The sequence below is a fragment of the Triticum urartu genome, chromosome 2, assembly GCF_003073215.2.
Source record: "Triticum urartu cultivar G1812 chromosome 2, Tu2.1, whole genome shotgun sequence".
NCBI lineage: Eukaryota > Viridiplantae > Streptophyta > Magnoliopsida > Poales > Poaceae > Triticum > Triticum urartu.
In genome coordinates, this window is record NC_053023.1 from 555,914,626 (window position 1) to 555,920,496 (window position 5,871).

A 5,871-nucleotide genomic window follows, 5' to 3' on the forward strand; every position below is an offset into this window, starting at 1 on the left:
GCCCATCGCCCTTTGCACACCTGCACGTTGCGAACGCGGCCGGAAGCAGACCTAGCCTAGCAGGCGTTCCAGTCCAATCCGGCGCGCGCCGCTCAGTCGCTGACGTCACGAAGGCTTCGGCTGATACCACAACGTCGAGTGCCCATAACTGTCTCCGCATAGATGGTTAGTGCTGTTGGAAATATGCCCTAGAGGCAATAATAAATTGATTATTATTATATTTCCTTGTTCATGATAATCGTTTATTATCCATGCTAGAATTGTATTGATAGGAAACTCAGATACATGTGTGGATACATAGACAACACCATGTCCCTAGTAAGCCTCTAGTTGACTAGCTCGTTGATCAATAGATGGTTACGGTTTCCTGACCATGGACATTGGATGTCGTTGATAACGGGATCACATCATTAGGAGAATGATGTGATGGACAAAGACCCAATCCTAAGCCTAGCACAAGATCATGTAGTTTGTATGCTAAAGCTTTTCTAATGTCAAGTATCATTTCCTTAGACCAGGAGATTGTGCAACTCCCGGATACCGTAGGAGTGCTTTGGGTGTGCCAAACGTCACAACGTAACTGGGTGGCTATAAAGGTACACTACGGGTATCTCCGAAAGTGTGTGTTGGGTTGGCACGAATCGAGACTGGGATTTGTCACTCCGTGTGACGGAGAGGTATCTCTGGGCCCACTCGGTAGGACATCATCATAATTTGCACAATGTGATCAAGGAGTTGATCACGGGATGATGTGTTACGGAACGAGTAAAGAGACTTGCCGGAAACGAGATTGAACAAGGTATCGGGATACCGACGATCGAATCTCGGACAAGTGTCGTACCGATAGATAAAGGGAATTGTATACGTGATTGATTAAGTCCTTGACATCATGGTTCATCCATGAGATCATCGTGGAACATGTGGGAGCTAACATGGGTATCCAGATCCCGCTGTTGGTTATTGACCGGAGAACGTCTCGGTCATGTCTGCATGTCTCCCGAACCCGTAGGGTCTACACACTTAAGGTTCGGTGACGCTAGGGTTATAGAGATATTAGTATGCGGTAACCCGAAAGTTGTTCGGAGTCCCGGATGAGATCCCGGACGTCACGAGGAGTTCCGGAATGGTCCGGAGGTAAAGAATTACATATAGGAAGTGCTATTTCGGCCATCGGGACAAGTTTCGGGGTCATCGGTATTGTACCGGGACCACCGGAAGGGTCCCGGGGGTCCACCGGGTGGGGCCACCTGCCCCGGGGGGCCACATGGGCTGTAGGGGGTGTGCCTTGGCCTATATGGGCCAAGGGCACCAGCCCCAAGAGGCCCATGCGCCAAGAGAGAGGAAAAAGGGGAGAGTCCTAAAGGGGGAAGGCACCTCCGAGGTGCCTTGGGGAGGATGGACTCCTCCCCACCCTTGGCCGCACCCTTCCTTGGAGGAAGGGGCAAGGGCCTGCGCCTCCCCCTCTCCCTTGGCCCTATATATAGTGGGGAAAAGGAGGAGCAAACATACCTAAGCCCTGGCGCCTCCCTCTCCCTCCCATGACACATCTTCCTCCTCCCGCAGCGCTTAGCGAAGCCCTGTTGGAATCCCGCTACTTCCACCACGCCGTCGTGCTGCTGGATCTCCATCAACCTCTCCCTCCTCCTTGCTGGATCAAGGCGTGGGAGACGTCTCCGTTCCGTACGTGTGTTGAACGCGGAGGTGCCGTCCTTTCGGTACTAGGATCTCCGGTGATTTGAATCACGACGAGTACGACTCCATCAATCCCGTTCACTTGAACGCTTCCGCTTAGCGATCTACAAGGGTATGTAGATGCACTCTCCTTCCCCTCGTTGCTGGTCTCTCCATAGATAGATCTTGGTGACACGTAGGAAAATTTTGAATTTTTGCTACGTTCCCCAACAGTGGCATCATGAGCTAGGTCTATGCGTAGTTTCTTTGCACGATTAGAACACAAAGCAGTTGTGGGCGTTGATTTTGATCAATATGCTTGCCGTTACTAGTCTTATCTTTATTCGGCGGCATCATGGGATGAAGCGGCCCGGACCGACCTTACACGTACTCTTACGTGAGACTGGTTCCACCGACTGACATGCACTAGTTGCATGAGGTGGCTAGCGGGTGCCAGTCTCTCCCACTTTAGTCGGATCGGATTCGATGAAAAGGGTCCTTATGAAGGGTAAATAGCAATTGGCATATCACGTTGTGGTTTTGCGTAGGTAAGAAACGTTCTTGCTAGAAACCCATAGCAGCCACGTAAAACATGCAAACAACAATTAGAGGACGTCTAACTTGTTTTTGCAGGGTATACTATGTGATGTGATATGGCCAAAAGGATGTGATGAATGATATATGTGATGTATGAGATTGATCATGTTCTTGTAATAGGAATCACGACTTGCATGTCGATGACGTGACGATGATGATCATGGAGCCCCAAGATGGAGATCAAAGGAGCTATATGATATTGGCCATATCATGTCACTATTATTTGATTGCATGTGATGTTTATCATGTTTATACATCTTATTTGCTTAGAACTACGGTAGTAAATAAGATGATCTCTCATTAAAATTTCAAGAAAGTGTTCCCCCTAACTGTGCACCGTTGCGACAGTTCGTAGTTTCGAAGCACCACGTGATGATCGGGTGTATAGATTCTTACGTTCGAATACAACAGGTGTTGACGAGCCTAGCATGTACAGACATGGCCTCGGAACACATGCAAACACTTAGGTTGACTTGACGAGCCTAGCATGTACAGACATGGCCTCGGAACACAGAAGACCGAAAGGTCGAGCATGAGTCGTATGGTAGATATGATCAACATGAAGATGTTCACCGATGATGACTAGTCCGTCTCACGTGATGATCGGACACGGCCTAGTTGACTCGGATCATGTAATCACTTAGATGACTAGAGGGATGTCTATCTGAGTGGGAGTTCATAAGATGAACTTAATTATCCTGAACATAGTCAAAAGATCTTCGCAAATTATGTCGTAGCTCGCGCTTCAGTTCTACTGTTTAGATATGTTCCTAGAGAAAATTTAGTTGAAAGTTGATAGTAGCAATTATGCGGACTAGGTCCGTAAACTAAGGATTGTCCTCATTGCTTCATAGAAGGCTTATGTCCTTAATGCACCGCTCAGTCTGCTGAACCTCGAACGTTGTCTGTGGATGTTGCGAACATCTGACATACACGTTTTAATAACTACGTGATAGTTCAGTTAAACGGTTTAGAGTTGAGGCACCGAAGACGTTTTTGAAACGTCGTGAAACATATGAGATGTTTTGAGGGCTGAAATTGGGATTTCAGGCTCGTGCCCACGTCAAGAGGTATAAGACCTCCGACGATTTTCTTAGCCTACAAACTAAGGAGAAAAGCTCAATTGTTGAGCTTGTGCTCAGATTGTATGAGTACAACAATCATTTGAATCGAGTGGGAGTTAATCTTCCAGATGAGAAAGTGATGTTTCTCCGAAGTCATTACCACCAAGCTGCTAGAGCTTCGTGATGAACTATAATATATCAGGGACATATATGATGATCCTTGAGATATTCGCGATGTTTGACACCACAAAAGTAGAAATCAAGAAGGAGCATCAATTGTTGATGGTTGGTGAAACCACTAGTTTCAAGAAGGGCAAGGGCAAGAAGGGATACTTCATGAAACGGCAATTCAGCTGCTGCTCTAGTGAAGAAACCCAAGGTTGAACCCAAACCCGAGACTAAGTGCTTCTGTAATAAGGGGAACAACCACTGGAGCAGAATTACCCTAGATACTTGGTAGATGAGAAGGCTGGCAAAGTCAATAGAAGTATATTGGATATACATTGTGTTAATGTGTACTTTACTAGTACTCCTAGTAGCACCAGGGTATTAGATACCGGTTCGGTTGCTAAGTGTTAGTAACTCGAAATAAAAGCTACGGAATAAATGGAGACTAGCTAAAGGTGAGCTGACGATATGTGTTGGAAGTGATTCCAATGTTGATATGATCAAGCATCGCACGCTCCCTCTACCATCGAGATTGGTGTTTGCGTTGAGCATAGACATGATTGGATTATGTCTATCGCAATACGGTTATTCATTTAAAGAGAATAATGGTTACTCTGTTTATTTGAATAATACCTTCAATGGTCTTACACCTGAAATGAATGGTTTATTGAATCTCGATCGTAGTGATACACATGTTCATGCCAAAAGATAGTAATGATAGTACCACCTACTTGTGGCACTGCCACGTAAGTCATATCGGTATAAAACGCATGAAGAAGCTCCATGTTGATGGATCTTTGGGCTCACTCATTTTTGAAAAGTTTGAGGCATGCGAACCATGTCTATTGGTGTATATGCATGAAGAAACTCCATGCAAATGGACCATTTGGACTCACTTGATTTTGAATCACTTGAGACATGCAAATCACACCACATGGGCAAGATGACTGAAAGCCTCGGTTTCAGTAAAATGGAACTAGAAGGAAACTTGTTGGAAGTAATACATTTTGATGTGTGCAGTCCAATGAGTGCTAAGGCGTGTAGTGGATATCGTTATGTTCTTACTTCACAGATGATTTGAGTAGATGTTGAGTATATTTACTTGATGAATCACGAGTCTGAATTATTGAAAGGTTCAAGTAATTTCAGGGTGAAGTTGAAAGATCGTCGTGACAAGAGGATAAAAGATCTATGATATGATCATAGAGATGAATATCTGAATTACGAGTTTGGCACAGAATTAAGACATTGTGGAAATTGTTTCACAACTAATACAGCCTGGAACACCATAGTGTGATGGTGTGTCCGAACATCATAACTGCACCCTATTGGATATGATGCATACCATGATGTCTCTTATCGAATTACCACGATAGTTTATGGGTTAGGCATTAGAGACAACCACATTCACTTTAAATAGGGCACCACGTAATTCCGATAATATGACACCGTATGAACTATGGTTTAGAGAAACCTAAGCTGTCATTTCTTAAAGGTTTGGGGCTGCGACGCTTATGTGAAAAAGTTTCAGGCTGATAAGCTCGAGCCCAAAGCGGATAAATGCATCTTCATAGGACACCCAAAACAGTTGGGTATACCTCCTGTCTCAGATCCGAAAGCAATAAGGGATTGTTTCTAGAATCGGGTCCTTTCTCGAGGAAAAGTTTCTCTCGAAAGAATTGGGTGGGAGGATGGTGGATACTTGATGAGGTTATTGAACCGTCTCTTCAATTAGTGTGTGGCAGGGCACAGGAAGTTGTTCCTGTGGCACCTACACCAATTGAAGTGGAAGCTTATGATAGTGATCATGAGACTTCAGATCAAGTCACTACCAAACCTCGTGGGATGACAAGGATGCGTACTACTTCAGACTGGTACGTAATCCTGTCTTGGAAGTCATGTTGCTAGACAACAATGAACCTACGAGCCATGGAGAAGCGATGGTGGGCCCGGATTCCGATAAATGGCTCGAGGCCATATAATCCGAGAGAGGATCCATATATGAAAACAAAGTGTAGACTTTGGAAGAACTACTTGATGGTCGTAAGGCTGTTGAGTACAGATGGATTTTAAAAGGAAGACGGACAATGATGGTAGGTATCACCATTAAGAAAGCTCGACTTGTCGTTAAGATGTTTTCCGACAAGTTCAAGGAGTTGACTGTGATGAGACTTTCTCACTCGTAGCGATGCTAAGAGTCTGTTGGAATTATATTAGCGATTACTGCATTATTTATGAAATCTTGCAGATAGGATGTCAAAACATTGTTTCCTCGACGATTTTCTGAAGGAAAGGTTGTATGTGATACAACCAGAAGGTTTTGTCAATCCTGAAAGATGCTAATAAGTATGCAAAGCTCCAGCAATCCTTC